The 27,922-nt window shown below is 41.0% G+C and overlaps 1 long non-coding RNA gene across 2 annotated transcripts in view; it reads right to left on the minus strand.

The window, feature by feature from the left end:
• LOC122769540 overlaps positions 1 to 27,922 on the minus strand; it is a 62,415-nt gene that overhangs the window by 10,292 nt on the left and 24,201 nt on the right. For both annotated transcript variants that reach the window (XR_006360439.1, XR_006360440.1), the window contains exon 4: positions 23,149 to 23,251. This is a non-coding gene — a long non-coding RNA (uncharacterized LOC122769540). The remainder of the gene's footprint in view (positions 1 to 23,148; positions 23,252 to 27,922) is intronic.

Here is a 27,922-nt window from a genome sequence, read left to right on the forward strand (position 1 = left end):
CTCTCACCTGGTCCACATCAAAGCATCTCCATAATACCTTTTTTTTCTTCCTCCCCCTCTCTCCTCTCCATCAATACGAAACAGAGGCCAGGACTGGGCCTTTCATCCTGCTCACATCTCCCCTCATCCACACACCGCTCTCTCCCCCGACTCATTTATATGCATAGACATACAGAAATCCCACCACACACGCACACACGTCCAAATTAACCTTCTGTGTAGCCTTTTAGCAAGCATACGAGTATGGGTATACTCTCTTCAGTCACTATGGTTACACTGACTGCGATGAATAGTTCACTGAAAGCAAATGTCATAGGTTTAATGTTTATCCTTTTGTCATTTTATGTTTATGCGTGGCAGTACATGCAGTGGAGTCCATCTTGTCGGCGTCTCTGTATACTTCTATTACCTTTAGTCCCCAATGGCTCCTGATCAATCGAATCAAGTTAAGTTTTACCTCAACAAATGCATTTGAAACTGTACTGAATGTATAATTAAGAAGGCGCTGTGTCTTGTTGGAAGCAACAGGGCACGTTGGGGCTTGGAAGGACACACAAATAGGAATATATGAGGATTTTTTCTTTTTCACCCAGCATGAATTCTGAAATTAAAATCAGAAGTCTGAGGAAAAAAATCAGCATTTAGTATTTTTTCAGAATTCTGACTTTTTCTTTAATCTCAGAATTCCGACTTTTTCTTTAATCTCAGAATTCTGACTTTAATCTCGAATTCTGATTTTATTCTTGAATTCTGATTTTATTCTTGAATTCTGACTTTAATCTCAAATTCTGACTTTAATCTCAATTTCTGCCTTTTTTTGTAGAATTGACTTTAATCTCAGAATTCTGACTTTATTCTTGAATACTTACTTTAATCTCAGAATTCTGATTCTGAATTTAATCGCAGAATTCCGACTTTAATCTCTGAATTCATGCTGTTTTATTTTACTTTTTACATCCTTTCAAAAAGTCTTTTTACATGTAGCCCTAATACTCTTCTGTAATATGAAGAGCTAATCAACAAAATGTAGGAAAATATCCAATTTAATATGTAGAATTCAATGTATTGAAGTACTTGATGGCAGCTAATCATATAAAGAACATTGTGAAGAAATAATCACCAAAACTAGATAGATTGGTTGTGGGTTCTGTATATCCAGTAAAACCTGAGGCTAATTCATTTCTCAATAATCATTTCTCAGGCTGGAAGCTTCCTCTTCACTCTGATTAATGTCACATTGTGTCATTGTATTATTTATTTCCCCTTTTTTCTAGCAACAATGCAAATGCAACATGTTAGATGAATACTTTTATTACAGCACCTGTAGCTGCAGATGCCACTGTCTCATAAATTCATCCTCTACGCATATAATTAGAGCCTATATAGTGATTATGTCAGAGACGGCTTGCAGTCCTGACATGACTCAACAGGCTGAAGTATGCGGCCTGTTGTGGACACTCACAACTCTCAGGAGTGTAAATAGGAAGTTTTAGAAAAAACAGTTGGAATTTCCTGACATTTTTTCTTTCTCCCAGTTCAGGGCATTTTCAGTCTTGCTCTATGTCCGATGCTAAACTCCTAAAGCTTTTCCCCATCCAGCATGAGCAATTATTAGTTTACCAACACAGTTCAATCATGCAGTAACACCCCCTCCTTCCAACACACACACACACACACAACTGTAAATTACTTAAGAAGCACTTCTCTAAAATAAACACAACAAATAACTGCAAACCTTAACCCGCTCATGCGTAAAATGAAATATCTGAGCGAATGCAATATCAGTCGCCGCATCTTATTTGTTTTGCAGCAGAGATGGACTCCATAAAGTGAAATGATGTGCTTCTCACCGAGCACCGGGGCCAGGTCATGAGGCCATTAACTGGTGGAATTAGATTAGCTTAAACCTAATGTAGTCCTCATGAAATTCCAAGAGAAGAGGATGGGACTGTTTTTTTTCGTACGGCCAAATGGTTTCTGCTTACAGGAGTTATCAGCTCATTCTGTGTTCAATAACAAACTGCCAGTACACTTAAAGGCATATTTTGTATTGCAAAAAGTAACAAAACCTTATCCATCGATGGAAATATATCAACAACAACAAAACCACTGGCCAAGATACATGTGACCGCAGGCAAGAGATCTAGTGAGATAGAACATCCAAGTTAGTACGGCTGCCTGCATGATTTTCATGGTTGTAAATCTTTAAAATTGAAGTCCTGCTTCAATTTTCATTGCACGTGTAATAATCCCCCATCAGAAGGCATTGGAACGACATGGAAGTGAAAAGCAACAGCCAGAGAGAAAAGAGAGAAGCAGCATACAGCTGCGTTTACTTTTATACAAAGCAACATTTAACGCTTTGCCTACTACTTTTATGTTCTTAAATACTCCAATTAACGTGTATTTCATGTGAAACAGTGAGATGAAGTTCATTCAGATTCAGATTACTTTACTTTCCATTCAAAACTTGCATAAAAATCCTCTTCGGTGCTGGCATTAAAAAAGACATCACAAAAAAACAATAAACAAAGAGTCCTAATTGTGTGAATAAAAGAAAAATTCAAAGTGCATGGCATCAATGGAAATAAATAGAATAAAAAGGGAAATAAAAGCTAAAACAGTTCTTTACTGAGAGCAACCACAGCTGATGGTATGAAGGCTGGTCTTATTTTCCATTGGGACGACACGTCTGCCTCTCTGAATGAATTCAGTAGTTAATAGAATTGATTATATTTCATGAAAAAGTTGCTCCCTCGCAAATTTTAAAATCCTCCTCAGACAATTCGAAACCAATTTATGAACTTGTCGTTCTTTCTGCTCTTGCGGTACATAAAGGTCTTTGTTCACCAGACCTAACATGAAGCACTCTTGTTATTGTTCCCCGTGCATTGTGAGCACAAACAGATGTGAGAGTGGTTTGGAGAAGAATAAAGTGAAAGGATACTTGTTGTCCAGACAGTGCCACAAGCCGGGTGTTGTCTGACCTCCCTGTAGTGGCCATGAGAGAACCACTGTTACTCATTGACACTCTCAGACCCTCTGGGGTGTCTCTGTATGCTGCCGGATGGAAATGCTGAAAACCGGCACCACTGGATGGTCAGCGGGGCCATATCCAGTGGCCTCTGCTTTGACTCGCGAGACCTCAGACGCTCTGCTTATAATAGAAAAAACCCTGCTCTGAAAATCTGCACTGTCCCTTGAGATCCCGTCCCACTACAGTGAGACTAAACACACCCCTAGCCGTCTCTGTGTGGACTCGCACTCTGGGCAAGGTTACAGTCTTCCATTTCCATCAGAAAGCATGGCCTTAACTCTCCGCTGTGATCCTCCTCCAGCCTCGCCAGCCACAGCATCTCCTCTGTCTGCCCCCACTGGCCTCGTAACGCCAGGGAGCCGGGCCAGACGTCGGCCCATTCAGTGCAGATAAGAGCCAAACTGTATAAGAGCATGAAAGAGAGCAAGGGCACGGCGAGGTATGTGCTGGTGTGGACGTGTTTGCACAACAAAAAGCCACAGTCAGAGGGGCTACGGCGTGCAACAGGCTATCATCTAGCAGGAAGCAAAGGTGCATTTCCTCCGCTTGAACTTCTGCTTGACTTTGATGTCACGCGGTGTTATAATAAACAGCGAGAGCTCAGATTAAAGGGCAGAAGCATATTCAAAGACAATGGGAGAGGATGGCAGGATATACCTGCAAAGCCCTGCTCTGTGTTAAAATGCTAGACACTGCAAAATCCCTGTAATATACAGTAGGTGCATCATACTGTAAAATTGGAATAGACACAGAACGTGTTGGACTTTTAAAATAAATCAGCCCTAATGCAACTGAGGGTTAGCCGTGTTTGAAATGAGTCCTTTTGCCCTCAATCTTTTCAGTTCTCTGTGTCGAGGGAAAGTTTACATACACGTAATACAATAATATAGCCACCTGCAGAGCAAATTATATTTCAATTAAATATTTGTATCCGTGTGTGTGTGTGTGTGTGTGGGCAGGCAGTAATATATTAGCTCATTGTGTTTACAATTATGTGCTTACGGTCAAGGGTTTCTAATGAAAACAGTACTGTACAGTAGTTAAAAAGAGTTTTAAAGCACAAAAAAACAACATTCTGTCTCTCATAAATCAGCACTAATTCTTGATGACTTATGATGAGAAATACCTATGTAAAGTGTAATGTAGTGCGCAGTTCAGTGAAAGTGCATTTATGATCAAGCTGTTAGTGGGTAGGATGATTAGCAGCCAGCTTAGTAAACCCAAGATCATTTTACTGAATTCCACAGCTTTTAGGGAAAACGTCGTATTTTATATGCCAAACTGCAAAATTGTGGCACTATAGTTCGGTTCATATTCAAATACTTCTACAATTATAGAAAGTCTGCAGGAATACATTTGTATCTGCATCTACCCCCCTCTCTGTAGAGAATGAAAAAGGTGTGGTTAAGATAAATCTCAAGGGTTTGAAAATTCATTACATTACGTGTACATTATGTGAAAATCCAGTACGACTCTTTAAACAGTCAGTCGACTGCCGCAATGAAAGTGAGCGCGGAAGTGGAACTGTTTTTGAACGTGACCTTTGGAACGGTTTCATGAAAATCAGCTTCGTCTTTCACGTCTCACACGCCAAGGCAAATGTCAGCTGGGTAAACAATTTAGATCAATGACAGGCAGCGGTGAAATTACGCGTGTGTCTGCAATTATTGCCCCTGTCAGGTGTGGACCCCCACTTTGGTGCGGCGGCCTCCAGCAAACCAGGGGCTGAGAACAGAGGCCGACCGGTGTTAAAAACACACTGGAATGGAGCCAGTAGGATTTTTAAACTTCCTTTTTAAAGAACACTGAGCCAGTGTGGACGACGGGCATATATGGAGCAGGATTTTTGTGTAAATTTGAACGAAAAGGCTGCCCTAATAGGCCACCTCAACCGGATGCATGAAATATGCATCTACTGTACATACTTCCTAAAACGCGACACCCAAAACCTCCACTTATTGCCAAAAAAACAACCTCCATTCACTCTGGAGCGGGATAACATTTCTCAGTGTTTAAAGTGATGGTGAATGTGAGACGGTCAGCACCTGCAGGTCAGCAGTAAACTCTAATAGCCTTCCATTACTGCGGCAAAGCTCAGTACATTTTGAGATGGCCTACCCCTGTCGCTGTTTATACTACGTGTGTGTATGTGTACTTTCTTTGTACATGCTGACTCGAAAGCTCTCTCTGCAATAACAGAACAGAGCGGAGATTTTCATCAGAGAAATAAAGTGCTGCAACTACTTAAGGTTGTGCAGAGTTTCATTTTGGCCGCCTTCCCTCTACAATCTATCTCCCTGCCGGCGTTTATCTTTACAGTGTTCCAATTCCTCCCTCTGCGGTCATTGTTCTTTGTCACAGCTTCTCACATTTCAGTTTACTCTTTGTTTTTGTATAAAGAGAGGCTATTTTGTGCACCCCACAGGCCCCATTCCTTTGGAGGGTTGATATTATCTTGAGGAAAATTGCACTTGTTGTTAGTCGGTTTGATTCTGATGCCGATTGTGGCACGTCAACCAACACACCATCCATCAGCGGACCGTTTCTTCAAATTTGTTTTTGTTTTTCCTCAATCTGTCCCCGTCTCCTTCCTCCATTCACTCCACCCAGATTCTCTCTTATCCTGTTTTGTTCCTTCATTCCCCAGCCTCCATCTTATCCCCATCCTTCTTTGTCTCTTACTTTCTTATGTTTTCAACTGTTCCCGTTTTTCAAAATTGCATTCGTCCTTTTAAATTTCCATCACTTTTCACCAAACTCCTCTATGTCACCTCTCATATTTCGTCTGCCCACCACACGGGTCTGGTCAGCTGATTTAAAAGGGATGCCTATATTGAAATTGCACAGAGACAGGGATAAAGAGGTTGTTCTACACAGTATATTCTGCAAGGGTTTTTATTGGGTCCATGCCAGAGGAAGTTATTATATTTGGCGTGGCACAAAGTGTTACAGGAAAAAAAACTCTGGGATGGGACAGGCTGTGACAGGCACAAGCAGCCTTTGCTTTCAGCTGGTGGGATACATTCCATGGTGACAGGCTCTGTCACTAAGCTAAGCTGAAGGAGGGAAGAGGGAAGGGCGGATTACGTGTGAAAGGAAAAGAGCAGAGGGTACAAAAAAGAGAATGGGACAATGTGAACAAATATAAATGAATGAATTAATGAATAAGTAAAAGCGACTGTGATGGAAGATGATCTGCGTTGACATGAGAGAGATGAATAAGTCGGTTTGCTGCTGGTGAATGTGTACAAAGGGAGCAGCATGAGAGTGTGTGAGTGCGCATTAACTGAAGGACAGGACAAGACATTGAAAGAGAGAGAAGAAGAGAGTGACAGTCTCTCTCAGTACCACAGCGATGAGAGGAGCAAAGAGATAACAAGGCTCGGGGGTGTTTGTGAGTAGGACGTGAGTCTGCTCCGTGTCTTGGGGAAAATATTTTGCTCTCAGTCAGCCTTGTTCTCGGCGTGTAAAGTATTTTTAAATTGATGCGACCCTGGCGGACTGTTACGGTTATGTTCAACACACTAACATTCAATAAAAACAAATTGGGCACAATTCCATCTAAGTGCTCTGTGACCGCGAGTTCACAGGTGCAAATCGGCAAATCAGCGAGAGTGGGGAAAGAGGAGAAAAGAAGTGTGAGGGAACAGTGGAGGTCAGTCTATAATGGAGTAAACATTACAAAGTAAATGTGGCGAGAGAGAGAAAGAAAGACAAATAGCGAGCATGCGTGCGCGCCACCTAAGCGAAGGAAAGGCCTATAACCTTTGCATAAACATGTACTCACTGCAGGAAATGAGTGACTAAACAGCTGCGTCAAAGATACTATTGTCATCATGTCTCCACAGGACTACGGGGACCAACCACAGCCCGGTTACCTTCCCAAATGACGTGGAGTTTCCTTATCTGTTAGGAGATCACAACCCATGGAATGAAACCAAATTGTTCGACTGACTTGCAGCTAACACCAAATACAAAGTCTGTACTTCCTTCTCCTTTAGTGGTGACATTCTCAACAATCTCTACTGCTCAATGCTGAGCTCTGCTGTGACTAAAATATCTCTGGACACATTCCAGGCTGACATAGTGCTACGCTCAGGTCATGTACTGACGACTCACACCGGCTTTGGGGAAATGTTGCTATTAATATGATGTCAGGTTATTGTGTTCATTCATTGTGTTGTTTTTTTTCCCCCCAACTAAAGGAGAAAACAGCTGTTTCTTCTACTATTTGTCTTATCTGAGACATGTATGAGATTAAAATAACAAAAAAAAAAAAAGCACCCATAAACAAGCTAATATTTCCAATTACCACCACCACTCTTCTAAAAAGGGTAGAGCAAAAAATAAGGAATACAAATCTTCCCCTTGAGCAGTGGTGCAGCATGTGTGTGCTTTTAGTTCTGTTATCAGTGTGCCTGACAGCAGAGGGCTGATAATGCTGTGCTTTGCTGTGCTGCAAGTATGCCGAACACGAGGCCTCAAGAGAAGACACATCACAGTAGTCGACTGCTTCAAATACCCCACCCCAGTTATGGCATTTTTTCCCCATTGGAGGAAGTCTGACTGGTACTTAATTATGTTTATATTCAGGCAAAACAATGTTTTTCTTACATTACATTTACCTGGGAGAAGACAAATATCCACTAAAATGTGATTAACAGCACTAGCTTCAATTAGCATAGCAGACAGGGTAAGTCGTTACACAACTCCTCCCTTCTGTTGCGTGCAGACTATGCTGTTTCCTTCTGTTGCCATTTGACAAACAGGGACTGTGTTGTCTCTGTACTCAAGAGTTTGGTCATGAGGGAAGTTATAAGTCCCCTCCAGTTGTTCTTTTCCTTGGGGACAAATTTGAATCATCTGAATTTGAAGCCATGCAAACACTAAACATACACACATACATCGTTGTGTACATATAAATATGGGATGAGGCATGAGTGGTGTCTATAAACAGATAAGCGGACGGGTGAAATTCATTCGACTATACTTGACAAACCCATCCGTCTGTACTTTGTGAGCATCACTCATCCCACCCATCCTTTGCGGGTCACAGGGGAAGCAGGAACCGATCCGATACAGGGGGCGAGAGGCAGGGGGGGGGGTGTAGCCTTGGAAAGGTCGCCCGTCAATCACCGGGCCAAAATACAGAAGACAAACACACAATTCATGCTCACATTGCCACCTTTGTTGAATTTAGTCTCCAACAAACTTCCAACTCCAATCTGCATGTGTCTAAACTGTGGGAGGAAGCCGGAGCGCTGCAAAACTTCTCCCTGTGTGGTACCAGTGCCAGCCAATGCAGCACCAAGCAGGCTCAAATTATACAATTAGGAATTGTGAAAATGAGGAGAGAAAAGGTAAACGACAAGACGTTAGAAGCTAAAAGGATTGAGTGAGAATGTGCTCAGCATCACAATTAGCTCTTAAGAGTGGTGTAAAAAGCCCACAATACATTAGCGGGAAGATATCACTGTAGTGACTGAAAGATTACAGTGATAAAAACCATAAAAGAGATCCAAACTACTGCTCAGTTTACAATTCTTACTGATGCAAATGGCGTGTACACAATGAGCAGTAATTAATGTGTACAATTTGTGAGAAAGAAAGACAAATGGTGAGCCTACAAACACACCACCCACACACACACACACACAGCACCCACACACTTCACTGATACCACCTTCAAGCCTCGGGCAAACAATAAATACCACACCAGAAATGTGTATATCATTTAAATTAAATTCTCCCGAAAATATTTGCAATTATAATGAGGACACGATTATATTCCATTATAGGTTGATGCTGTTCCGTGTTCACCCGGGACATAACTGCATATGAGTCGTCACGCTTGAGACAATGTGAGCCCCACATTCCTCACGGTGACAGCGCTGCAGTGATGAGGAAACACGGCGTAATATCACTGCGGTATTATCACAGGACGGCATCTAACTGGAGAATTTGGGTCAATCTCCCGAAACCTAGAGAGAATCTCATGTATATGCTTTCGTCTCTCTCTCTCTCTGCAGCTTTAACCTAATTTTCACACCACTTTAACGTGGTGTAAAAATAAATTTGGCAGAGTAGCGCGTGCGTGTGTGTGTGTGTGTGCATCAATCTTTGGATGTTACCGCTGTCTGTGCACAGCCAAGAGAAAGTTCATTTGCAGATAATATAACCGGGAAAGAAAACTTCAACCACTCTGCCATGCTGGAAGCTCATGAGCCCACTCAACAGATGTCTAAATACCAAGTTATCGTTTCTGTTGTTTGAGCGGAGTTTGCAGGATAATAAGGGGTCTGAAATAACTCCGTATATGTAATGCCAACTTGGATATTGCTGCTCGTCATGACTCGATGCCAGCGATTCGCAACTCGGGAAGAGTCATCGCACTGGCAGCTTCACAGTTGAAATGTACTTATGTTATATTGACTGTGAAGAAATCATTTCAAACTAAAACCAAAATGTGCGAAGTGTACATCAGACTTTAATTAACCATATAGATGAGAGGATCAGCATCACTTACATGTTGTAAGAGAAAGGCAACACCGTAACTAGCCCCTAACATGTATACAAATTGGACCATTAACAAGTGTTTTCTCCTGGACATTGAAGTTTAAAACCTTAAACCAGCAATGCAAAAGCAACAAATGTATTTTCTCAGTCGTTACCAATATCGACTGATTTGAAAAGTACTTCATCACGATAGCAAATTCAGCCTGCAGTGGGAGGAGACGTGAAAAAACAGGAGTGGCGAGGAGATAAAGGAAGTGTATTGATGTGCGTCTGCTGCCCTGGAATCCATAAAATATGTCTGATGAATCAGATGTCGGAGTCTCCCCGCAGTTATGGAGTTGCTGTACTGTGGTGTGGTGTCTGGAAACTCACAGACCTGCAGTACTGCGCAAAAGCCTGAGGCCACAACGAAATCTGTTTTAATAATGCCATAATGACCATGCAGAAAATATGGGGAACATGTATGCAGCTTCTACAGGTTACATTGTCAAGTATTTAGCGTGACCTATTCTTACTTAACAGGACTGGAACCCTAATAATTGACAATTGAAAGTTATTGAGTCATTGAGAGCTTGCTAATGCACAAGACCAATCACCATGCCATGGATCACAGGATAGACATCACACAGACAGACATAAAACAACAACAACGCTGATGGTTCCCTCAAGGCTTTTGCACAGTGCTGTTTGTGTGTTACAGTTGCATAAATGATCCACAGAGATAGCGTGAGGGTGTGGTAATCCCCTCTCAAACCCCAAATCTAATGTCTTGCACCTGCTCCCTTATCAGCTGTGTCACCCTTGCCTCTTTCGTGTGCACACGCACACACACACACACACACACACACACTCTCTTAATAACACTGCTGCCGCCGCCGCCGTTAAAGGGGGGGAGATTGTTCTCTATATGTAGGTGCTGATGAAATTTTGAGGGAGAGTGGTGAATTATTTAGGAGAGAGGGTTATGAAAGCAGCTTCTTGGCACATTGCTAGCGGGTATGAATCGATATGAGCCCCCCCCAACTGCCCCCTCCTCTTTTTTACCCCCCCCGAAACCACAGACCGTCTGAACAGAAGTCCAGACACATGGCCATGGGACACGGCAGACTGGGCAGCCAGATGCAGTCCGTGCACTAGAGCCTTGATGAATTACAGTACACGAGATAGCCAGCAGAAAGAGGATGGGACCGTGTGTCTGTGTGTGTACGAGACAGACAGAAGGGCTTAATTCAGACTGACCATTTCCCACAAGAACAGATGGCCAACTCAAGGCCTGCCAAGTCTATTCTCCTTTTTCCCCTGGTTCTGCCCAGAGGCGGGGGTCTGCAGTCCAAGTCATAGAGGGGTTAGAATAAAAGACGGGCGGCCTTTCACATGTGAACAGTATGCATCGAAACCAGCATACATTTCTGTTGGCAAACTCTCTGCCTTAGCTTTGCATCGGTTACATAACCCCGCTTTCACCGAGTTGCCTTTTGACGAAAATTTGATTTCATGGGCTGTGTTTGTGCAGCGCCGACACTCAGAGGCTTTTAGGACTCACTAAATGACCATCTTCCAGCACTCAATCTCCCTCTTCACTTCATAGTCTCATAGTGAGTTCCTCTGCATCAATTTCTCTCTACACACACACACATACGCTCTTCACCGCCACCTAACTTTTCTCTCCTCATTCTGCTACATCCTGCTTCTGTGTTCTCATCTGTGTATTGGGAGTCCATGTGTGGTCAGCGCTGATGTTCTCTCTGCAATGCAATGATTTCCTGTCTCTCAAAAACAATTAGCTGAGATGCAACCGAGAGCCACCTCAGAAAAAACCACACAGGACACAAACAAGCATGAAGCGTCATTCACGAGATGAACATGAATCACAAAATCTCACAACAATCACTGTTACTCTCTTACCCCAGTTTGCATGTGTCAAACAATGGTAGGGAGTAGAGGAAGTTGCCACACGGAAAACAATAGATCTTAAGAGACGAGCACATCCTTTCAAGCTGCACCGGGCCGTTGAGGTTTTTTTCGCAAGCTGGGTCTTCCTTTTTTTAAAAAAAAAAAGTAAAACAAGTATGACGTTTTTTTGTTGTTAACGTTCATTTTAAAAGAAACACCACTACGTCTTCATTTATAAAGGGTGTTTTCAGATAAAAATGAATCTGCCTCGAGGTGAGTGTTTTAGCTCCACATCATACTATAATGCCTAATAACTTAGATCACTTGACCATTCGGGTGCGCAGGACACGCAAATGCCTGTGTTTGCTTAGTTTCAGCGAGTACTACTAATGAGAAACAACAATGGTGAAAAGTAAGTGCATTGTTTTCTTTCATCAGACTCACTCGGTAATGTTTGAGTTGTAGTCAAGAGCCTGCTTTCTGTTTACTTTGTTGGAACAATCCCGACTATACAGTCTCATGCAACAGCAAGCGAGGCTGCAGACTTGTAGCCTCATTAAATTTTCAACACCATTTTCTAATGCAATGACATTTTTTTCTTTACAACCTGTATGACATCCCAAATCCCCAACCTTCTTCTGCTTAAATCCAAGGACTCCACAATTAATGTTAAAGGTTAAAAAGATTTTGCTGCCGATACTGTTCCCTGCTACAAACCAGCAGCTGAGGGTGGATGAGCGGTAGAGCGAGTTGTCTTTCAACTGTGGGTTTGATTCCCCGCTCTGCTACTCTACATATGTGCCGATGTGTCCTTGGGCAACACATGCATACCCCATGTTGCTCCTGACAGCTGTGGCAGCAGTGTGTGCATGGGTATAAAAGATGAGTGACAGGAAATGTGCTGCACATCGCTGCATGAAAGTGTGAGTGAATGGGTGAATGGCAAAACGGTGGCGTGAAAGCAGCTGTGAATGGCCATCAAGACCAAATTTATTCCATTTTAATTATTTTTTTGTTCATCACATTTAAGAAGCTGGGGAAAAAAAATCAGAAAAATCTATTTTGTAATTAATTAATAATGGATAATTGTTATAGAGCATATATAACCAACCCAAAAATACACACATGAATGAGCAGACTCCTCCTCCTCATTCACACTCACCAGCAACACTTTAGAAATACCATTTTAAAAGTTCATTAAAAACAGACAAAATGTCTGCAGCCTGGGTGCGAACGGTTCAAAGGAAATTCTCTGCAGCTGGCAGGATCAGGCCTCTTACGCTAGAACCTCCTGTGTAGCAATCAGCTCGCAGGCATCAGGTAGTCATCAAGACTAAAAAAGTGATATATACCATTTACTAACACTTAAATTCATCATTGATCGTTGGGCGTGTCCTTGTTGCAGAATTTGTTTGAAAGGTGATGTAACTGCATTTTACTAAGTGTATTTGTGTAGGGAAAAGTATATTTGCACTTCCTGGAGCAAGTAAGAGACGATCAAACATGGTCACATGTAAGTAAATGTACATGATCACAGTTTAATATTGGTTGATCTAGCAGCTCAGGGAATTGCATTTTACTGTTTGGATACCGTATTAACTGCTTTGTATGTGAGTAAATAGAGTCACATTTCTAAAATCCCATTGAGGTACCGGCAATACAAAAATGAATTGTTTGTAATGACTTTTTAGATTGTTTGTCTTATTTAAAATGATGGTCTTGTCTTTATAGTCACAGTCAGGGAAGCTTTTTTTTTGGACTTGGGCTTTTAAGATGAACGAACAGGCAACAGGTTCAAACTTGCATTAAGCCCGAGCTAATTACAGAGTGAAAGCCTGACAACATTATTGCACTGTGTGAAAGTTGGCAAAAATGATGACAAGCCAGTTTGGCATTTTGCTGATGGAGATCAAGTTCCCTTTATATCACAATAAACACAACCACCCAAGTGCTGCAGGTATTTCTGGATGAAAACACAGACCACAGACCAAAACACTGAGGCTCTGAAGAAGCACCTGCAGATTTTACTCACTTCTAATTTACTCACTTAATCGTTTAGAGTTTAATCAGAAATCAATAAACAGCATTTTGAAAGTTTTTGTAAATTCAATTCATTTGTGTTTTTTCTTTTAAATTCTCTAAAAATACACTCAATAGGTACATTACATTAATAAAGCATTCCTTTTTTCACCATCCACTCATCTCCAAATTAATTCAGATATACTGTAAAATTCATTTCAAAAAGATAGCAAGGATATAACCCCTGTAGGAGAGGGATTACAGTCACAAAGCCCAGTTGGCTTTTTAGTTGTTAAGAGTCATCACGTGAACGGATGCCGATCGGCTTGGGACGGGATGTCACTGTCCTGATATGCACATCTCTGCTCTCAAAGGAGCAGCTCGTGTTCTTTAGATGTGGGCAGACTGCTGAGGGTTGACCCGAGGACTTGGCCCTCATGTTTTGGGTCATGCACTGCTTACGTTCTCAAGCGGAGTCTTTAGGGAGGACACGTTTCCGTCTCGGTGTGTCACTGCGCTTACAAAGGCACAGAGCACAAATGCAGTGTGTCGGATGCTCCGGTCACGTCTACAACGACAGTACTGTTGCATTTTTAGCTCTTTTTTTTTTGTCATCATTGTGCTATAACCACATGCTGTTGCTGTTGTGACAAAACCCCAGTTTGGGAAATGATGGGATTTCCAAGCTTTCTGTGACATGATTGTGATCCTATTTTTGCCCGCTTCACTCGTGTTGAGTGGGAAGGGGGACAAACAGTGAATACTGATCATTGTGTTTTCTTTCCTGTAAACTCAGAACCAGAAGGAACATAAACAAACATTTCAGTAACAAGGTAAGAAATTAGTATGTTTACAACAGAAAACAGACAAGAAAAATCTCAATAAAATCACCTTGATTGAATTGGCTTTTCAGGCTGTCTCTCCCTCCAATTTTCTATCTTCATCTTTTCCCTTCAATGTTCATTCCCTTAATTCTTCAAGGAGGCAGAGGGCTGAAATTATAGAGAGCTAAAAATAATGGCTCTATAAATAAGAGGTGCCCACTGAGAGTGATTGAGAGGCAAGGTCGCTAGGCAGCTGGGGATACTGGGTACGACGGATTCATCAGTGCTCGCTGCTTTTAAAGAGTAACCCCAACAATTAGACCACACGAACACACGTTGTTGCTACCTCTAGTAAAACACACACACGCAGCCTTGAGTGCTTTGAACCTGCATTCTCTTTCTACCTTTTCAGCTTTTCGCAGTGTTACAAATTAAGTCCCATCAATACCATCCATCAGCTCTCATTACTGCTCCCTCTGAAGAGTCAGCACAGGCCACAATCTTAAACCACTGTTCATCACCCAGTGGAGTGGGAAAACGAGTGCGCATTTGTGCAGATTTGCATTTATGCACGTGTGTGTTAGTGAGAGAGAGCACAACAGAGGCACCTGTGTCTGTTTTATAATTCATACTCGTGTGTGGATCCTCTTTCTGCCCACAAACAACACCTGCCACAGAAACACATACTGAGCTTCTCACCTATATATATATTTTTTCTTCCTCTAACACTGCGCTTAACTGAGACTATGTTTAAACAATAACATTAAAATACGGCTCATCACACCACTTGCCATAACATTTGCATATTTGTAAGAAATTAGCTGGATCTACATCGATTCATCCATCTACTCGCACAAAGAAGAAACTATCTCTCTCTCACACACACACACACACACACACACACACACACACACACACACACACACACACACTTTTATTGCCCTGATGCTCTTTTTAATGGCCCTTCTCCTCCCTCTCCATTCTGACGTCACATCCATTAGTCCATGTCTCTGGGCCCTTTTAATGGAGACTGGAGCACAGGTCTCCAATGTACGAAACCCTCGTCCAGAGTCAATCTCCCGCTGATTAAACTCGCCATATTGGCTGATCTGACAGACACGGTTACCACGGCAATCTGTCCGGTCTCTCTAAACGCCACCTCGTCCATCAATCCCCCGTGAGACGGAGAGACCCATTGCACTTGTGTGCCACAGAGGAGAATGGGGTCAGTAACAGTATACACACACACACACACACACACAGTACAATTATCACTTGTACACACTCACACATACAGCTCAGCTATCAATTATCAACACACAGGCGGCGTGACGGCGACGACCGTCTGTATCCGGTGCAGAGACGGAGAGTAACTCGGCCCGGCCGGAGTGAAGCGATAGCGTTTCATGTCTGATCAGCAGCAGAACCATAATTCACTGGCCTTTCACAGCTTCCATCTCTCTCCTCAGGATTCTCAGTTCTGGTTGTGTGTTATATTTGGTATCTTTATTCAAATATATTCAGTGTCTGCATTGTGACAGTGCTGGTGTTCGGTGTCTGTATTTAGACATTGAATACAGTCAAAGCAGCATTCAACAACGCAGGCTGCAATGACTGACTCTTTTCCCTTCATGAATATAAAATGAGTGTGAAGCACATGGGGAACGTCAGTCTTAAGACAACAATGCTGCACTCCCTGGCACAGACATAAGCCTTCGTACACACTGCCAGAAAATCCTAGTTTTGATTGGTTTTGAAAAGTCTGGACAGCAGAACAAACAAAAAAGAAATCAGATGTGGAGGTGGTTTGAAATGAGTCTCAAATCAGATCTCTACAGATGTGTCCTCTCAGTCCGAACGCTCTGGCTGCTCTAATCAGATTTTTATATTATGTATTTGACATTATCGCTGAACAGCAGAGTAGACACAGCAGTATATACCAGTCTCATCTGTCGCTCATAAAGAAATCTCACTGCACCACGACTTGACTCTCCAAACACGATAGTTATGAGGGCTAGATGATGCACCTTCATTTATTTGAAGCACACAACAAATGTTGGTATGCTCATGTCATCGCCAAAGCCCGCAAACACCAGTGTGGGCAGTCTGCCTGAAAAGATTCGAGCAAAACAAAAAATCATATATACCTGCAGTCCAAACACAACTAGCTGGGGTCATGTCGATTTGGACCTGGTAAGCTGTTAGCCCTGCCTGAAATGTTGAAAAGAAGCTTGGTTTTTCCCCGACTCTCAGGAGGCATAATCAATGTTCGGAGCGACTGGCTGAACTTACAGGGCTCTGCTGTGACTTAGTGCTGCACATCTAAACCCTGTCGCCAACTGGAGCTGAACTCGGTGTAATGAGAAATGAGACTTAACTTCCACTGCATAGCGGAAGGGAGGAAAAAAAAAACACCCAAGAAGGAACAATGGAGGAATAAAACAAGAGGCAAAAGAACAAAAAAAGACCAAAAGAATTATATGAAAAAAGAAAAAAAAGTGTTCCGGGAACAGTGTAAGGGCTGACGGCTGTAATCCATCACTGGATCATCAGACTGCGTGAAGAATGAATGGAGACAAAAAAAAAAAAGGTTCAAATCACATTGATGCATTTGATGCCCTCCTTAAAGGACAAAAGAAAAGACGGATCTTTTTTTACACATTCAATCAGCCATTGTAGAAGAGACAATGCTTTTGAAACCCTAAGACATTACACTATATTCATTTTTCAAATCAAGGGAGAAAAACACTTTGTTATCTGACTAAGTTCTGAAGTCCTCCCTTGCTGAGCAGGATTTAAGCTTCTCCACGCTCATTTTCTCTGCCTTACTGTCACCCTCTGTCTTCAGACGGGGCAAACCTATGCATCAGACATTCATCCTTGCAATCCTTGATATGTTTTTATTATGGACAATTTGTTATTTCCCTGCAAATATGAGGGTAAGTGGGCGACTTTGCTTTCTCTTTTCAGGCTATCATGCATATATAATGGAATGTATATATACATATATAGGGGCTGTTTAGGTCTTATTCTACATCTGCTAATTATTATGAAATACTCTCCAAGCAGATGGCTGTCAAAGACACTAAGAGTGTGAAGGAGAATGAGCGACATCAGAGACATGGTTTTTCACCCGTCCATCTGTTCATTCATAACAAACAGGCCAGTCATTAGCCGGACTCCAGCTGTTCTTATAGTCTCCAAGTTGGCTAATTTATATGAAGGGAAACGAACTACAAACACAGAATAAGGCCTTTTATACATTTAGCCCCACTCCATACAGTAAGCATGATATAGTGAGCTGCCATGCTAATGAGGCAGCATTCATAGCATTGAGCTAATTATAGCTGAATTGTGAGCACAATGCTAACACACCATATTTAGCATTTAATCTCAGTTTGGCCTTCGTGCCGACACTCGGTAGCACTGAGCAACAAAGTACATTGGTTGCAATGTCATTAGCTTTGTAGGTCTGGTCATAAGCCAAATAATTGGGCAAATTGATTTTTCCTCATTAAATGTAATATCCTCAGAGTCATTATAATTGTCTCCGGACACATTTGTAAGCACTATATCCAACAGCTGTCGCGGTATTTCACTATAAACTACAAATGTCAAACTGTTGGGGACACTAAAGGTTGATATGATTTATCCTATGATGACCATGAATGTCTTGGCACTGTGGCTGAATTTTAGTCTGTAAAGTACGGGACAACAGATCACCTTGGCTATCTAAGCAGCCGTTCTACTCCTGTGGTTAAAATCTACACAGACAAACAACTACAGCCCTATCTTTACATATTTCATGAGATTAGATGAGTATGTAAATCAATCATTTTATTCAAATGACTATTGTCAACAGAGTAGTGGGCAGTAAGTCCAGTGAATGTTATCAGTATTGTAAATCTAAAGCTGCAGCTGCTGGTATGATATGACCGGTATAATGCAAATACTCTGCACTGATCATATTCATAGGACTTAACAAGAAGACATAACTGACTAAATTCAACGTTCAAAGCCAAAACCAGACTGCTCACTGTGACCGGGCCTTAAATCTTCCCCTGACACCCCCAGCCCTCATCAAAACCAAGGAGACAGTTTGACACATTTGCTTTAAGTCAACTTCAACTCGAGTCATTTTCATTGCTTCCAATTCTCATCAACTTCTTAGTTTCCTGTTAGAAAAACCATGGCAATTTCAGGAAAAGATGTCCTTGGCCCAAAAAAGCAGCATCTCCATTAAATAAACATCAACTGCTGCCGAGTGGAACACACCGTTATTACTGAAAATTATAACACAGTCAAAGACAAACAACAGTTCTGTGACTGATCAATAATTGACTTGCGAGCACTGTCTGTTCCTTTACGTTATTGGTAACCTAAGAACAGTATAGAGTGATTGGTTTGGTATCGTCTTTCCGCGTCCACCAGACTTGCCCACAAGAATCACAACAATTTCAGGCTTACACTTCATCTTCATAACATATTGAACGAATAAACTGATATGTACAACATTGAAAAACATTGTCAAATATACGCTACATAGAACAAAGTTTGAACCGTCATTATTTAAGTTTTCAGTTCCACTCGAATAATAATGCACCCTTTTATGTTCCTGCATACAAATCTTTTTCAGATTAGTATAATCTGTTTTTTGCCTCCTGCAGGGCAATATTATCATTTGCTGAAAGTCGTGTGGGTTTGTGCATTGGAAAGCAAATGTCTCTGGAGGTTGGGCTTGGTCAAAAACGTGATAATGCAATGGGAAAAAAACAAAAAAAGAAACACGAAGCAGAGAAAAGCAAGTTGTGCTCATACATATCAATAATTACTACCAATTGCAGTACAATGCAAAATAAAGCAACAGTGTTCCCACTGCTGCATGCAGTTAAGTGTAAATAATCATCTAATTTTGCACCGGCGAGATGAAAACACTTAAGTGTGGACAATAATGTACCTTGAAATTGAGTCTGAAATGGAGGGACAGAGGAGAGACAGACCGTCACATTTCATCTTGCGTTCATATAAGTCTGATGTCTGTGTCAACAGTGACTTGACTGAAAACATGCTTCCGTGTGACATTACGCCATCTGATATGAGCCACCGCTCTCTATCTAAATCGGAGGAATATGACATGACATTGTGATAGAGACATCCCTCGAATCACATTTCTGTGTTTCTATTCATTAGTTTTTCTTTTTGAGCTGAAAGTTTACTGGGTTACACTGGGCAGACACTGCACTGCATAAGTCCTCAAAACCACTAAGTGGATCATATCAGTCCCATTCCCAAATCCTTACACTGACTTCTTTTCCGTCAAAGACCTGACTTCAAAATACTGCAGTTAGTTTGTAACTATGAACTCACCCAAACCCCTGAAAATTCTATTTAATGCATGTTTTTTTTAACCGTTTTATTCTGCTTCTATAATAGTTTTTGTAAACCATTTTAAAATTGCCTCTGTTTAAAGGTGCTATACACTTATATGGTTTGTACTGAGTAAAAATCTTAGGTCATCACAAGATTTGTTGTTTTAACAATGCTATAATCCCCATGCACAATTATTTATCTGTCTCTTTATTAAAATGTAACCAAGAAATATGTATGAAGTATTAAAATAACACAAATGAATGAAATAAAATCAATTTCACTGTTAACACCTGTGTTTGTCCTACTATTTCATGTTGGAAATGGCTGCTGTAAAAAGGGTATAATACATATGGCTTGTTTGTACATGGGTGAGTATTACAAACATATGTTTCATGATTTTTAACACACTGGACACATGCTAATATACAAGTCCAACTTTTTGTCACACCATTTCATTTAAAATGCCAAAAATAACAGAAATTGACAGACAGGAAATCATCCTTTTGCATCAGGAAGGCCAACAACAATGGTAATGGTGGCCTAAGGCTTTTGCACAGGCTACAAGACACGAACCCAGAGAACAAAAACATCCCTCATAAGTTGTTTTTTTTAGACATCACTGGCAAAAATCATCACAGAAAAAGAGACTTACTTAACAGTGTGTCAGGGTAAGTACAGAGTGGCTTGATTTACTGCACCTAAGCACATGCACCTTGCACCAAATTGCCCTTAATACCAGCTATCTTGAACAAATTTCCCAAAGTGTAAACACAAGACATTTCACTTTCTATATTTCTCCTTTATGCCTGCAGTAGTACGTCTATTGAGGGGTGAGAAAAAAAAAAAATCAACTCTATCAACTGGAGTAATTTCACAGAGAGCACAATTTCCAAAAACACGTCAGAGACGGAATAGAAGTTAAATTTACTCCAGGTGAAGAGATGCACTGTATTTTTCACCAGAATTAAGTCTTCCAGAGTTGTTACGTGTCCCTTCAGTTCATACAATTTAACGTGGCAACTCTGAAGGATTTGACGCACTGTTGTCCACTGTCCCTTTACAGACGGAGAAACAACAGCACAATCATTGGGATAGAAATAGGCAGGTGCATTATTCAGGACGCATATCCACGTGTACATACACAGACACACAAGCACAAAAGGACGGCTGGGAGGAATAATGAGGCTATAACTCAAGTGAAAATTGAGGACATCACTGTTGTTTACTAAACCATCCATCCATCCATCTTCTGCCGAGCAGAGAAGCCCTCTGCTTCTTTCTTTATGCTTTGTTGAAATACCTGTGGCAATGTGTAATTTCATTATTATCTCAGCTGCACAATCAGAAGACTGTTTTTAATGCCCAAGAAACCAATTTTCTTTACCACTTATTAAGAAATGACTGTACACTTCTGTACTGGTTTTTAATGAAGGGATATAAAAAGTAAATACACAAAAATGTACTTAAGTGGGACTACTTTGTGAACAGTTACTGTTATGTCAAGAGAATGCTTGAATATTTATTATTATTTTACCACTGTTGGTGGTTTTTGATCCAATAATTATATTAAATATTGTATTAAAAGTAGTGATATTTAGTTTAGATTGCTGCCCGGTTAGTGGCAAATATATTTAATATTAGAGGGAAAGTGGGATTTTTAAAAAGAGCCACATGTCTTCATGTTTCAATATCTGACTCAGGCAAAAATACTGTAAACAGTCATTTTAAGAGTAGTGTTTTCAAGACTGCTGACCAACAATATGGAGCCGGCCTCAGGGATTTATGTGCCTTCATCAGATTACTCCATGATTTGGACGTTGCTGGTTGTAATCTTTAGTCCGAGCATGAATCCCATTCTTTGCTCAGTTTTGAAGGAAAGATAGGATCGAAAAACACACACAGACAAAATACTCCCTAAGCTGCTCAGCTGAAAAAGAACAAGGGACCTGAGTTTGTGGACACAAATCCATTACCCAGGGAATGTTTCACAAGATATCAGTTCTTGTCTGCTTCATAAACATTAGCATTACAATGAAATGGTGCTTATTTGGCTGTAAAAGCTCAAACAAACAACTCAGGCAGATTGAATCACCAAAGCCAATCTGCAATTCATTAACAATAGAGCCGTGCCAGGTCTGGTTTCACATCACAAATTGCTTCATTGTTTGTGTTTTGTTGTTTTGTGAGGGAAAGTTTCAGAAAACGGTCGAGTATAGACACTTTCAGATGTGTTTTGCTGGATTTTGTTGAAATGGTTAAATAAATGTAACCACTAATTTTATTAATTACTTTACTTTATAATGGTACTTTAAATAGGACAGAAGACATTCTCTTCTATCTAATTTTTACAGTGTTATTACACTGTTACACACACACACACACACACACTGCCTTGAAAGTCTGTGGGAGTCAATTATACCACTGTGATCTGGGCCATAGATTGCACTTTAATAATATACGTGTCTAATTACTGTCTCGCATTCTTCACACCTCTACCGCACACCAATAATCATTATCACCCACTGGTCTTGAATCATAGATTATATGCAGACCTCGGAAAGAAGGAAAAAGGCTTTGGTATGTGTTGAAACTGTGTTTCCTGTTACTGTAGGTGTTGTATTGTTTGGTTTGGTTTTTGTATACATGTGTACAGTGTGGCAAGCTGTGTGTTTTACAGGCCTGCTTCGCCCTGTTCACCAGCTGTACAAGTCACTAATGGAGGGCAGAGCTGAAGCAGACAGACACACGGGGGCTAAGTGCTAGCAAGAGGAGGAGGAGGAGGAGGAGGAGGGAGAGGCAGCACTCAAACATGCAGAGGGAAAAGCTTTAGAGCTTTACAAAAGAGATGTTGCATATTAAGTGAACGGAATGCTTAATGTCAGAGTCTAATTAAGCTGCGTCTGTTTGTGTGGTTATGAGAGACAGAGAAGCCGCAAATAATGGACACGGGGACTGACCCACAGCAAAACAGGGATGCAGGTTTGACCTGCATCAATCGCTACATTACCATGCACAGTTAAGTTGACCTATGGCTGTAGCTTGACTACACCACAAATTTGGACTACTTGCCTTGTTTCAGTATACAAGCACTAGGGAGGGAATCAATGTATTGAATGAAATGTGTCCATCTCTGTTATGCTAGGTGATAAATCAGGAGTATTAGGCAATTTATGGTTTAGCGTGTGGCGAGATGTAGCGCCAATTTGGATACTTCCAACCATCCATAAAATTTTGAGATATCAAATTCTTTGAGCTGGCAAAGCATAAACTCCATCTCCTCATCAATCCAATGAATTTTGACATGCTTTTCTTTCTGTTCTTTTTCTGTTCCTTTCGGTTTAATTTAATACTATCAATGATTGCAATTGGAAGTCAAATTCAGCTTAAAAGTATAACATGTTCCCATATGTATGGTTTTAGTCTGACTAATTAAAGAACAATTTTTCTAATGTCATGTCAATGTACCAACTGTGGCTGTGTGACACAAACCTGATGTCTAGGATCGGTTCAGTTGTACCCCCCAGAACCAAGACGGTGAAGGAGTCTGCGCCTCATTTCTATGGACGTGTCAAAGCCATAGTGCCTCTGAAACCTGAGGGCAGAGAAGACATTTCTGAGTGAACTGCTGGATTACTACCATCCATCAAACCTCAAGACAACCATCTACCAGCTTATTATGTGAAAGAAGCAGTAGATAGGGGAGTTAATATCTCCCCATGGGTCCCTGGGTAACAGATTACACCCTGACTATCATCGTCATTGAGCAGTTGCTGACCAGCAAACTGCCCAAGAACCAATTTCTAGATTGTGGTACTGTACTGTGGTGAAATAACGCTTAAAGCCAAAAAACAATTCACAGGGTAAATCCTTTCCTTTGGGAAACAGATGGGGGCGGGACGTGGGTGTAGGAGTGGTGGGAGTGGGAGTTTTGAAAAATAGCAAGACAAGGGCTTTTTACAAAGAAAACCCTTACATAAGAGGTAAAGTGGGTCAGGCAAGCAGTGGAACATGCTCTGCTGCAGTAAACTACATCACTCCACATCTAGCATTCCTTTCTCCTGCATCATCAAACCATTCAGAGCTCAGACATCTACATTTTCTGTCCTCTACCACCCAAAGTTACAGAAGAAGTGACTTTTTAAAATCCAAAACTATGATGATATAGATTAGAGCCTTCTGTAATAAGGGTATTGAGTTATTACAATGCCTGAGGAAGACACTGGTCTTTGTGTCCACACACACACACACACACACACACCCTACTCTCACTTCTTCCACAGGGGACACACTATCTGTAGCCTCACTAATGCCATTAGCTGCAGGCAGTAAAGAATAGTGAATAATTAAAGAGCTTTCACGGGCCAAATTATTTTTTTGAGTTTAGTGCAGGAATAATGTGGACAGACAGATGTTAAAAGTGTAATAAAATAAATCAAAAATAAATCATCTGAAAAGTAAGAATAATCTTTAGAAAACGGGAAGATGTTTCAGGCGCTTGAAAAAGAGACCAAGAGCCAAGATGGATGAAGGAGAATACTTGGTAATGAAATTTTTAAGTGCACAACATTTGCATGTTTTCACTTTTTTTCACTACAAAAATCTAAACAAAGAAAACTGATGTCCCTGGAGACCTATTGTCCTCTGGCTGTTTGGGATTATTTCTGGAGTAAGTTATATTGATCCGAGTTTGAGGTAAATTTTAAATACATTTTATCAGGATATGGTTTAGGGTTTCATCAAATCCCCCTGGTTGATTTGAAAAATAAGAGGATTTTCATTCATATCACGCACACTCTCACGCTCTCACAGTATGAATATGACTTCATTATGTCATTAACCTTGTTCTTTCTCTCCCTAGTTTGTGTCTTTCCTGTTGCTCTCACTGTGTGCGCATCTTGCAGGCTGCAGGATCGAGAACCAGTTTCAAGGTTATTTTTATTATTATTATCATTATCATTATGTCATACCGTCACCATTATTATTATGCTATAATTAAAGTTGACATCAGTATAATTCTTTATCACAATCTCTGCTGCTGCTTGGGTAAATTATATTGTAGTTCTATGTTCGAACGTATAACTTGATACAATTGTTGTATTTATGCTCCTGGTCTCTCTCTTCTATCTCTACCTCATCTCATCTCTCCCCCATTTTTCCTTTCACCCCAACAGGTTGAGGAAGATGACTGCAAGTCTGGTTCTGTCAGATATTTTTTCCTGTTAAGGTTTTTTTTTTTTCTCTCTCCACTGATGCCTAGTGCTTGCTCAGTGTGGGTATTGCTGTATGTACAGTGCCTTGAGATAATGCATATTGTGATTTGGCACGATACAAAAAACATTTAATTGAACTGAATATCAAAATACATGGCAGCTAATCTTATAACAAACACAAAACACAAATTCTTCGTTAGATCAGGCAGGCAAAGAACACCAATTAAACTTACTACACACACACACACACACACACAGTATTTTCTATTGAGGCAAACACAGCAGTGTGGAATCACGCTGAAGCATAGAGCCAATCAGGCTCCACCAGCTGTCGCTGCCCTCCATCCACTCTTTGATGTTTCACATAGGATTAGACCAAATGCCAAGTGTCCTGGGCAACATTTACGAAAAAGAGTATCTGCACAATTATCGGGGACATGGCTGCCCTTCTGGATACACTTAACACTTTGAGCTACAAATTTAGAGGATGTTTCAGCAGCTGCATGTAGATGAGCCCAAGATCTACCTCAGATCCTTTTTTTTTCAACCTTTTTTTTGTTAAAGATACTTGAGTCAAGAATCTAATCCAGAGGTTGGGCTGGAGGAGTTAAGGGCAGAGTCTTATGCTTTTTTAAATGTTGAAGTGTCCCTGCCTTAACGTCATGCTGAGAGGAGATTTTAGCTATTACACAATAAAATAAAATAAAATGGATATAGATTAGAATAATAATGGAACCAATATGTTATTTGGGAGAACATAGTGTGACAGAGCCATTAGTAAAACAGATGTTCTTCACAGTCTGCAGTCAATATTAGATGCCCAACACCCTATGGATTTTTTAAAGTAATATCCTGCTCGTAAAAGCAGCCATTTCCCTTTATCAAAGGTCTCTGAGCCATTTGAATGAAGGTAATTAAACACTTTCATCTCATCCTCATTTCCAATAAAGCCCATCGCTGTTATCGATGGCAAAGGCTTCAAGCTTCTGTGATTAAAATCTACTGCGTTACTAAAGAGCAATTAACAGGGTAGAATTGCTGGGGTTATTTCATTTTTTATAGACACTTTTAGCACCGTACAAGAGGATCCTGACCTCCCTTCCTGTTTGTACATCAAAGTCAGTTCCACAAGACGTAGTAACTATTTTTTATTTTCACCCCGAGTTTGTTGTTATAGATCAAAGACAAAAGCGTGACAAGCTATAGTCAAGAAATTTCTCCCTGGCAGCCCTGCACACTGAACATAAGAGCACTAAAGAATGAATCTGCTCAGCCCACTCTTCTTCATGGCTCTTTTGACCTTATAGTGGGAGATGGATTGTAATAATAATTGCCGGCCATCTGGGCACTGGACTGTGAAAGAACATCTCCTTGGAGTGCAGCTACTGGAGTCTCTGCTCAGGCATACACTGTGGTTATGCCAGCTCTCAGACAAGGACATCTCTACAATGGGCAGCCAGCAGTTCATTACTACCCTCTCCAGGGAAGCACAGCTGACAGATACAAAAACAGCTGCGGATATTGCACAGCTGGAAATGATAGTACAACTTAAACATCTGGTGGCTTTTTTATTATTATTAAGGAGAGGATGGGTTTTTTTTTGTGGTTGCATTGCATTCTGGTCAAAGGTGGCTGCCACACGAAGAGGCAAGACTCTTTTATCTAATGGATGTGTGATTTGAGTTCAGGTGCAAACTACAAAGTTTAGGAAAAGCTTTGCCATGTGGAGTTTGCATGTTAGTTTTCTAAGGGTTTCCTTCCAAAGTCCAAAAACAAGCAAAAGGTGACAGTAGCTGTGAATGTCTGAGTTTCACCACCATGATAGCCATCAATAACGGTATTGTGAGAAAAAAAAAAAGAAGCTTTCTTCTGACACGCTCAAGAGAGTTAAAAAAAAACACCAGCCTCCCTACTCATACCACACCTGTGCTATGACAGCATGCAACCTGTGCCTTCACAACAAGCCAGAGAAGCAGACACCACTAAAGCACATATAGTCAGAAGTTAGTGAGGACCTTGTGGAGAAATGGAAGAGAACGTGCAGCCAAAAATTCTCAGTTCCACCACAGGCACCTTGAGTATATTCAAGCCTTGCTTTGATGAGAGGGCCGACAAAAGCGGGCAGGATGTATCAGTTCCACTAGAGTAGCTTGCTACTGCTAGCAGTCACAGGCTTACAGTACAGACCCTAGCTTTAACAGTTAGGACATTTTAGATTGCATTTTTCCATTAACCAAAACACTAATAGAGTAAAGAACAGCACAATCCTCTTTGACTGAAGTTTCTGGAAGTAATGAGATTAAATTGTCAACCTCAACAGGGATACAGTGCTTAATCCACAACAAATTAAAGAACTGTGAGCTTAAGTCAAACAAAAACATCATTATTCCTCTGAGCTTGGCTGCTCAACAGAAAACAAGCAGCAGTAACAATAATCAAAAAGGCCTGTTTGAATTTCTGTTTCGCAGTTGCTCCATAGAGCAAATGCGAAACAGTGCAGCATCTTCATCTTGTGATCATGGTAAACTGGCTAGACTGCATGTGCAGAGCTCATCAGATTACACCTGTGCAGTTTACTGTATATTCTAGGTTTTTCAGATAGATAAGAATATCTTATACCGGAAGGGCACCAACCACATCATACAACATTCACAAGACAGAAAACAGGAAAACCACTTAGTTGTAAAAGTTGCAGATGATTGTGCAAATAACAATTGAGAGTGGGGGTCGACAAGAATGAGCAAAACAGAACAGAATAACATATCTGCGTGCCCCATTATGCTGCAGAAAAAGGAAGCAAATGCCCAAGAAATGAAGAGCGCTCGACGACATGGAGAGGAAGCGTCAACAATGCATACGTCATGTAGCTGAAGATGGAAAATCTCCTCCAGAAAACTGCAGACTTCAAAGAGCTGCAAATTATAAAAAGGGACTGTGAGGACAGTGAAAGAGAAGGTCATCCGAGATGAGGAGGGATTCATGGTGCATGGAAGGTGTGTGTGGAAGTCGGTGAAAGTGAAGGACTCGATCTGAAATGGGTAAACAGGCTTAGA

The sequence above is a fragment of the Solea senegalensis genome, linkage group LG1 (assembly GCF_019176455.1).
Source record: "Solea senegalensis isolate Sse05_10M linkage group LG1, IFAPA_SoseM_1, whole genome shotgun sequence".
In the NCBI taxonomy this organism is placed as follows: domain Eukaryota; kingdom Metazoa; phylum Chordata; class Actinopteri; order Pleuronectiformes; family Soleidae; genus Solea; species Solea senegalensis.